Here is a 9375-nt window from a genome sequence, read left to right as displayed (position 1 = left end):
TAAATAATCAATAAAATCTTCACTAAAAAACCTTTTCTATACACCCAAAAATAAAAATACTAATTATTAAATTACTATAGCACCCGCCTCCCACCAAATGCCAACATACCATGAAATAATTTGACATTGCATATTTATCAAAACAAAACAAAACTGAAGATGTATTGCGGCCGACCAGATCATGCGTGTCCATAAACAATACCTCAACAGCATAATAAAATAGCTGGTCGACTTCGATAGACAAAAGCTCGAATGTCTTTCCCGCGAGTAAATTTTGCATACGTAGAGGCTGAATGCTGATGTGGCCGGACCTCTGTAGCCTGCTTGATGCGTATTTGGTTCGATTAGATGCTCCAAATTTCGGAAGACAAATATCAATGTGTCTTCCTGGGGCTCGTATACATTAATTGGGTGTCAGCCCTGTATTTTTATTTTAATCGTTGCGGCAGGCGGGGCGCGCCTTCGGATTAATCATGTTTAGATACTATATAATAATAGTAAGGACAGCGACTACGTTTTGTGTTAATTTTTTTTAAATTTTAATTCAACAATTATATAAAATAATTACATCATAAATTAATGACAAATAACTGGATAATTTTGGGTAGGCAGTGTCTACCTTGTCTACTCGTACGCTTCGCCACTGATTATACCTGTGAAATTTGCTTAGTTATAGCAGCACAAGATAGAACCAGTTTGTCTTTATTTCAAGCTTCCTTTGGTACTAGAAGGCAAACACTTCTAACTAAACAAACAATCATAGGAAACACCGTTTAAAATAACGACTCTCAACTTGCTTTTGCCCAAATTAGCTCCTACTCTTTCTCGGATCTCTCTCTCATATATTGGAGCCAAAAAATTACACGGCGCGTAATAAGTGGGTGCCCGTCTATTCTATTATGTCAGAGGGTCGATACCAGACGGCGGCACGGACTTATAAAATACCTGGACTGCTAATGCATATGGCCACGATACCCAAAAATGACCACTGCATGGTGGCCGCCATTTTTATAGTGGTTGTGTCCTTTTGATGTTGGTCACTCTGAAAATTTTTAGTGTTGCCAACAAAAAATATATTAAATAACGGTAATGAAGTTGACGATGCTGACGTTTGACGTGTGAGTATAGCGGATTGCCTAGTTTTTGGCGATTTATAAACGACGCTTGGGTATATCGTCTGGAACAGGCGATGTATCTTTCTCCTTATTTAATATTTAATATCTTTATTTAAAGATATTTGGTTCAGTTTCTCAAAACCGAATTATTGTAAATTGTCCGTCTGTGTTGTTTATAATAGAATAATATATTGAGTTGTTGACAGAATAATATATTTTTACTATATAAACCCTTTATAATTACAAGCCCTCATAAAATCATCTATATTTTGATTTTTATAGATCGTTGTACCTATTAATGTGGAAACTCTGTACATGGAAGGAAAGTAAAACTCGTAATAGTAAAAATAGAAAGAAAATAAGTGTTTTTAACTGAATTTGTTAAGTAAATACAAGCAAAAATTTAAATGAATATCATGATTTTCATAGCATTAGGATTTATAAGATTCAAGATTATCAAAATAATAAAACAAATATTTTAAAGTGCATGCACCTATTCCAAGTTGATTGAAACTTTGTCTCATTTTAGGGGAGGATTACTTTCTTTCATAAATTTTAACGAAATTCTTAAAGAAGTACTAAAAAAATCACAGATCTAACGCAACTATCTTAAATTCTTACCTATACGTAACTTTCTATTTTGTATTTTTGTAAACATAACCTCTCAAAAACTTTAATTGTTTTGTTTCCCTACAGTTGGCACAACTAAAATTTGTCAGAGTGACCAACATCAAAAGGACACAATCACGCAAAATGGCGGCCTCCTAGTAGTGGTCATTTACTTTTCATTGAATTGGCAGTCCGGTATATTTAGTTCGTGGACGGCAGTAATTATAGGACCGCGATCCGTCAAATGTCATTTATCGTGACGGATAGTTGACAGGATCACAGCTGTTTACTGTTTATGTTTGTCGGCTTTTGTTTTGCTTTTACCAGTGCGATTTATTTCCCTTTTACGCGTTGAGTTTTATCTGCTTTGAAATACTATTTTGGATTGCTTTATTTTATTTAATACGTTCTGATTGGTAAAGTCATATACGATGGGTTTCTTTTGCGAGTCTTGTGGCAAATTGTTTTCTAATAAAAGCAATTTCATTAAGCACCAAAAGAATGTTCATAATGTTATAACTGAAAATCAAGTTATGAAATATGCAATGGATGCAAAATTATTTAAGTGTTTAGAGGGATGCAATATCTCTTTTAAACATAATATGGACTTAAGATGCCACCTGGACCAACAACATAAATTAAAAACTGAAGTTCAAGACTCAAGAGAGAACTTTTGCTAGTTATACAGGTACGTAGACGCATTTTTTATTTTTCATTACTATAAGGTTGTATTATCTCTTATGGTTTACTACATCAACCGAGGCTCCTTTGTCATCCCAAGGCAGCTTTGTCAATTTAGACACTAGTATAATATATTTTGTTGAAAAACACCTTCACATAAAAGTTTTGTTATATATACAAACAAACTATTTCATCTTCTTTCTTTTCATTCAAACTTTTTCAGGGACTGTATTGGTATATCAAAAGCGGCTAAACCCTTGAGGTCAGTTAAAGTAGAAAAAAGTTGCCAAACATAAACCTCATTATGAATTTCCTTTTGTTATTGCCAAATTTTTATTACATTCAGAGAGATAGAGTGTAAAATACACCTAAAACTATTTTCTTTAATATTTTGAAATCTATTAATTTTAAATGCATCATGTAAATTAGAAAGTTTAATTTTTTTTCACCCTAGAACATATAGTATCTTTAGAATTGTCAAAGTTTAGATAATGGAGTATTAAAAGTTATTTATATTATTTTTAATGCCTAATTCCACCCAGTATAACCTTACAAATCATATTTCCTTGGTGAGGTGATAAAGTAGCCAAGACTTGTAAGACTGGAGTAACATTGTTAACCTATTTTTTTATTAGCTTTTGCATTATCTGTGTTAAGGCCATATAACACATCAATATTTTTGGGCACATTTCTTGTCCCCTTTTGTGGGCCCATAAATATTTTGAAATATTTTTGCTCATTCCATACACAATATTTTGAGGCTGAGTCTTGCCTTTTGCTACCTTCATGCAAAAGGCAATAGACCCGATAACCATGGGGATCTAAGACCCATGGGTACAGCACTATCTTGTCGTAAGAGTAATCTACCAACTGTGGTGTAGTTCTTATCTATAAGTTTCTCAAACAGGGCACATTCACTGAACATACACCATTTTCAATGTGAACTTGAGGACAGGCCTTGGCCACTGCAGCCTCCAAAACTAAATAGTTACAATTTTTATAAAAATATTTTGCACATTCCAAACACTTTTTATCTCTCTTGGCAGAAAATTCATATAAAAAATGGGAACAAGTTTGTTACAAAAAATGGGCACAAAATGTTATTGTTTTATACAGCCTTAATAGTAGGATGGGCATAGTAGAATGAGTGCCAAAAACATAACAAATTAGACATGTTTAATAGTAGGTAACCTCAATGATTATTAATACTTTTAGAGTTTGTGACTTGGCTGAAAGTTGAGGAGAAGAATCAGGATATAAGATATGAAAAAACAACAGGCACAAAGATATGAGATGCTTCATTGACAGAAAGGATCTATTTTGGGTGTGTTCAATCTGGTTAGTAATGTTGTATTGTACTTGTATTAGGTGGACAAGAATCAGGAAAGAAGATTTTTGTAATGAAATAAATTATACAAAAAAATGGATAAATAAGACTTTATACAATATTAAATTAGTTACTTAACTACATATCTATTTATTTATTTTGTTATGCATTGCAGTATTGGCTTTTTCTTATAATAGGTAAGCAGCCTAAAGTGCCTGAAAACGATTTAAGAAGAACTTCAAAAAGCCAAGGGTCCTGCAAGTTGAATGCTGCATGCACAAGTCAAATTATAATTAATAAAAATACAGAAACTGGAGAATGTTTAATGAAATATTTTACTTCTCATTATCGACATGGTAAAGACATTCAGCATTTAAGACTGTCAAAGATTGCCAGAAAAACAGTAGCTTCTAAGCTTTTAATGGGAGTTTCATCTGAACAGTAAGTTTAATATTGCTATAAGTAATAATATTAGACATATATCTATATGTATACTAATAACTTATCTCTATACCTTTTCTTATATATAAATATTTTCTTTTAGTATCATCAACTCAACACATGATAAGATCTCCGAAAATTTTAAGAAAAGGATGATCTGCTCACAAAAGAGGATGTTAAAAACATTAAAATGTCCTATAATATCCATCTTAGGGATGGTTATCTCCACAAAGATGATGCTACCAGTGTTGACTTATGGGTGAGAAAATTAGAAGATTCTGGGCAAACTCCAGTGCTTCTGTATAAAAGGCAGGGAGAATTCAAAATAGTAATAAATTATTAAGAAATGATTTTTGTTTAGTTATAATGAATGAAAGTCAAACTGATATGTTAAAAAGGTTTGGTACAAACATTATTTGTGTTGACAGTACACTGAAAAAAAAACCGAAAATATTACCTTAATAAATATTTATTTAAATCTTTTTTATTTCCACTGAATACAATTTGTTTCAATAAACTAATTCTTGCTTGTGTCAAATAAATGTATGTATTTGTATAATTTTAGTCATTAGTTTGAATATATAATATTTTTAATGTTTTTATTTAAGACAAATAATTATTTATTTAAACTAAATTAAAAAATGAGAGGAGTTACTCAGTTCATTTTATCAAATAATCGTGTTTTTAATTTAAATATATTTATTAAACACAAACAAATAAGTTTAAATACAAATAACTCAATAGGTACTTTTTCAACACTCAATCATTAGAACTACAACAGGAATCCCCCACCCGAAGCGCAATTGGGGGTGCGGACCGGCCGGCCGGCAGGTCGCTGTTTGCTTGATACTGGGAAGAAAGTCACCCATAGATTTTTGTCAAATCGTAGTTTTTCATCAAATTCACCATTATTTATTCGCTCTTTACGATTCATTTAATGTTTGTTTGTATTTTATATAACCTGTGGATATGCGCATAACTTGTGGATTGTGTACCTAATTAACAGTTCCTATTATGGAAATGGAAACCTTTTTGGACCAATGTGGCGTGGGTCATTTGTGGCCTATATTTCAGGGTAAGTACTTACATATAACCTTAAAAACTTTTGGTAGGCAATCGTATTGTATGCATATTAATTATAAGATCTTAAAAAACTTAATTGGTTTAATTTCACGTTATTTATTAGCTCATGATTCCTAGTTCTTTTGGCCAAATATGGCGTCTTCCACGGCGTTTTGCGGTCTTCCTTTATCTTTTTTTGTGTATAAAGATCATGTGTACCGGATCACACCTTTCAAATAAAAATGTATTTGATCTAAATAAATGGTATATAAATATTCAGTTACAATAAAAAATTATATTGTCAGAATAAACTACTGTTTATCCTAAATATAATAGATTATTTCAACTAAATAAACATTTACTTGGTTTAACTATTGAAGTACTTGTGTATAATCATAATACAATTATAGTAATTGGCTTTGTTTTAAATATAAAGTAGATTTACACACAACAAAATAAGTTATATTTTGCATCATTTTTTAATTTAATTAAGACACATTGAAAAAAATAAGCTAAAACAATGTTATTACCACATAAAAGACTATTCTCTTGAATACATATTTAATTTAAAGAAGGAAACAAAAACCTAATTTTCAAACTGAATAAGGTGATGTGGTGCAAAACTTTTTTTGTTGTATTGGTTCTATATAAGTTTAAAGCATATGTATTTTGCTTTTAGAGAATATTCTATAAAAAGAAACTTATTTCAGAGCATCATATATAGACGACCTCGATGTCCTACAGAGCATTAGCGAAAATGATCCAACAACCAACCACAGAAAAATTAAGAAGTGATGAGGTCACTAAAAACTATTTAATGTTTTTGGTTTTGTTGTCTTGTCTGTATTTTTTAAAGTTTTTATGTACAAACGATGCAGCTAACCGTGCTACCATCGTTGGTACAAAAGTGTATTTATTTTACCTCATAGTGTGGTATTTCGAATCCTAATTTTTTGTTACATTTGTAACATAGAGTAATTAGTTATAGGAGTCGATAAAAGTGTCGACTCCTTGTTATTATATTTTTCTATATTATAAGGATTAAAAATGTTTATGTTTTATTTTCTTATGGTTTTTGAATCTTGCAAATTTAATGTTAACTAGACTATTTTGCAGTTTAAAAATATTTCAGTTTAATAATAAAGAAGTATTATTAACATTATTTATTAGTATTTTTTCTATATACTTACCTTTCCTTATAGTTCAAGGTTTGTAAATTATTATTTTTGGGTACTTTTGTTTAGTACTATTTATTCTTTTTATAACCCATATTTTATGGTAATTATACCTATGTATGTTTTAGCATCAAAATTGTTATCCACAAGGGATACCGGATTTAAAAAATATACGGTAATTTTTAGTAGAACCCTACAGGAATTAAATTTTAGATATGCAACCAAATAACTAATTTATTTATATTAAATAATGAAAATCTGGGTTCAAATAAATTTTAAAAAAATGTGCACTTAAATGTTTCATCCAAATAACAAAAGTTATTTAAACTAAATCATCCATTATATATTGCAAATATTTCGTCTCTCAAACTAACTATTTTTAAGGTAACATAAAATACATTACTTTATTGAATCAAATAAATTATACATTTTTAGAAAAAAAAATTAATATTTAAACCGAATAAATGTACATTTCACTTAAACAACACCTGTAGTATTTTAAATAACACATTTGTTCAAATCAAATACACATTTATTGGACGACTGTCCATTAAAAAGTAGGTATGTATTTATTTAAATACATATTTATTTGATACAAATAATTTAAGTAAAAACGATTCAAATACATTTAAAAAAAATTTCAAATAAATGTTTGGCCATTATCGAACAAATATTTCTTTAAAATAACTCCAAATTTTTTTAGACCAAGTAATTTTTTTTTTCAGTGTACCCACGGCCTTAACTCCTATGACTTTGAATTAACTAAAATACTGGGAATAGATGAATTTGGTCAGGGTTTCCCTACTGCATTTGTTTTCCAATAGGCATGATACCTATGTAAATGACATATTTTTCATGGAAGTACAAAAAGTGGTTGGGACCATCAAGGCAAAAGTGCTTATGTCAGATATGACAAATACATTCTGCAATGCATGGAAAACTGTTAATGATGTAGTTAATTTTTAACTTTTTCGCTCATGGCACATTGATCGAGCGTGGCAACAAAATTTAAGCAAAGTTTCTGATTCTGATACTCGTAAATGGGTATATAAAACATTAAAATACCTACAGTATATACCAGACAAGACAGAATTTTTATCGGAATTCCTAAAATTCTTAGAAATTTTGAATAGCAAGGTGGAGACCAAAAATATGTATAAATATTCAAGCATGTATGTATACATATAATGTATAAATATAAGCGTGCTGTATGTTACATCTGTGGGGCTAAACCAAGAGATTCCTGTCGCCCATTATTTGTTAGGCTGGGCATACACACTGTCTTCTCCCTCTACATTCAGGAAGTGGCCTGCTTACTTTTTGCAAATCGCTTTAAATTTATAACCCCAAATCCAAGATACTTAACGCGTCAAGTGAACGATCTAAATCTTCCAATCCCCTCCTCCACATTAACTAAAAAATCTATTTTCTATGAGGGAATCAAAATTTTCAATCGTTTACCAGGTGGAATCAGGGAGGCAACATGTATTGACACTTTTAAACGTAAATTGAAAATACTTTTGACCGAAAAATGTTACTATTCACTGGATGAATACTACGTCGACACATTCTAATTTTCCCTAAGTGTAAATTTACAGTATTTGAATTTTATTTGATTTGTTTGTATGGTTAGAATTCTTTGCTGTCTTATACTTGAGGGGATAATTGTAAAATTTAATTTACTTTTTATGTATTTTTTTTCTGCTGTTCTCTTTGTATTGTTTTCTGATGTTTGTTTTAGAACTCTAGTGTGTATGGGGTGTAGTGGTAGTAATTTAAGGTAGGTTTGTTTAGAACAATTTTTCTTTGTTAACCTTTGTGCTACCAAGCTTTTGAACGTACGAGTAGTACCAATGGGGTACATATTGTACCCCCTTGGTTGTTCTTATTTTTTTTTCAAGTATGGATAGGAAAATCTTACTAAGCATAAGGAAATATCAAATTTTATTCAAAATAAAGCATTTTATTCAAAATAAAGTTATTTTTATTGAACATAATAATATGAATATAACATAAATCAATTTCAATTGTCATTTTGATTGCACCTGTTACAATAATTAGTTTTTTTTTGATGGCCGTGATTTTTACAAAAAAAATTCTTGCACTTTTCACAATAAAGCCGGCACTTTTTGTCATCCTTTCTGGGGCAATAATGGCAGCGTCCAAATGACCCTTCTGGATTTGGCGGCATAGGCAAGATTTCTTGAGGTAGCACTTGATTCATAGCAGATATAACTCTTTTTGGGAAGCCGTTTAGATTTGTCATTCTTCTGGCTACGTGCGGTTTTATGAGGGCAAGTCCTACGTCAAGTTAAAATAATCTCCTGTTGTTCATTTGTTTTTTTTACAGTCTGGAAACTTTTTTTTCCATAGTGAATATGAATTTACGCCAGCTATATCAATAATATTTTGGAAAAGTACAAATGGATACCTTTTTGTATTTCTTTTTACACTTTACTGATTGACCAATTTGTTCATAGTATCTATGGCCCCTTTTGTATTATTATAATGGAGTATCATGTCTGCTTTGAAGTCATTCTCTATTCCACTTATGGCCTTATCATGATGTTCGGTGCTCAATAAAATTACGGCATTATTACTTTTGTTCACTTTTTTTCCTCATAAGAGGAAAGAGTAATAAATGAGGAGAATGCAAATACAGAACTTTTCTCTACTCGGCTGCGATTGGGCAATGGGGCGGGAGGAATATTGGCTTTGTTTTTCCTCAATGTTCCGCAAAGTGTTATACCGCGTTCATATAGTTCCTTACCAAGCGGAAGACTAGTAAAAAATTGTCCGTGGTAATTCCAGAACCTCGCTGAATACCCTGTACCAAATCAAGGACAACCCTTTTACCTTGTTGTTTTTCTGGAACATTACCGTCTTTACCTGAATAAATTTGGAAATTGCAGGCATATGATATCTCACAGTCAACCATTGCCCATATTTTTAAGCCATATTTCGC

General features: G+C 30.9%; 1 long non-coding RNA gene across 3 annotated transcripts; it reads left to right on the top strand.

Moving 5' to 3' along the window:
* The first annotated feature begins 2122 nt into the window (after positions 1–2122).
* Positions 2123–8378, top strand: LOC126750612 (uncharacterized). 3 transcript variants are annotated; one of them, XR_007665771.1, is made up of 5 exons: positions 2123–2412; positions 3621–3743; positions 3930–4173; positions 4277–4432; positions 7136–8378. It is a non-coding gene; the product is annotated as an uncharacterized LOC126750612 (long non-coding RNA). The 3 variants fall into 3 exon arrangements; XR_007665769.1 differs by lacking the exon at positions 7136–8378 and adding an exon at positions 5946–6397 and having other exon boundaries at positions 4277–5248; XR_007665770.1 differs by lacking the exon at positions 7136–8378 and adding an exon at positions 5915–6397 and having other exon boundaries at positions 4277–5248.
* The last annotated feature ends 997 nt before the right edge of the window (positions 8379–9375 follow it).

This window comes from Anthonomus grandis, chromosome 2, assembly GCF_022605725.1.
Source record: "Anthonomus grandis grandis chromosome 2, icAntGran1.3, whole genome shotgun sequence".
Classification (NCBI taxonomy): domain Eukaryota; kingdom Metazoa; phylum Arthropoda; class Insecta; order Coleoptera; family Curculionidae; genus Anthonomus; species Anthonomus grandis.
Note: the sequence above shows the minus strand (reverse complement) of the source record. Positions and strands in the feature narration are given on the sequence as shown.